The 567-nt window shown below is 39.5% G+C and overlaps 1 protein-coding gene across 1 annotated transcript in view; it reads right to left on the bottom strand.

Moving 5' to 3' along the window:
* Positions 1-567, bottom strand: part of LOC119593849 — a gene marked incomplete in the record, with an annotated part of 160221 nt that overhangs the window by 131649 nt on the left and 28005 nt on the right.

The following is a 567-nucleotide window of genomic DNA, read 5'->3' as shown; positions in this document are numbered from 1 at the left end:
TGCAACAACAGTAACTGACACTACTATTACGCTTTCATTAACATTATCTCTGTTACTACCATCACAATCAATATTGCCATTTTAATCACAGAGACAAAAAGGCATCACTTTGAAGTCCATTCCTTTCTTCCTAAAAAGAGAAGGACCGCCCCTTCAGGAGGAGCAACGCTACTTCAGGAGGAGGAACACCACTTCAGAGGGAGGAGCACCACTTAAGAAAGTAGAAAAGCCTACAAAAACAGAAGGAAAAAACTGAATCATTACTCTGGAAATCGTCAATTCAAAATGGCCTTCATGTTGAAAAATACCATTACGAAAAGAGATTTCCTTAAGTGTAGTCTGGCAGGAAAAAACAAAGAAAATTGTCCATTACGTAGAGAGACATTACTGGGAAAACTGACCCTCAATAGTAGGCGCATTGTTACTTAAAAGTACCATCACTTGGAAGCAGAAAAGGGTATCCCTCGAAAACAGAAATACCATTAGGAAGTGGCCCTCAAAAGCAGTAAGGTATCAGGGTAAGTCTTCGTCGAAAGCATAAACATCAGTAGGAAAAGTGTCCTCTTA

This window comes from Penaeus monodon, chromosome 32 (genome assembly GCF_015228065.2).
Source record: "Penaeus monodon isolate SGIC_2016 chromosome 32, NSTDA_Pmon_1, whole genome shotgun sequence".
NCBI classification, from domain to species: Eukaryota; Metazoa; Arthropoda; class Malacostraca; order Decapoda; family Penaeidae; genus Penaeus; species Penaeus monodon.
This window is presented reverse-complemented; position numbering and strand designations above follow the sequence as displayed.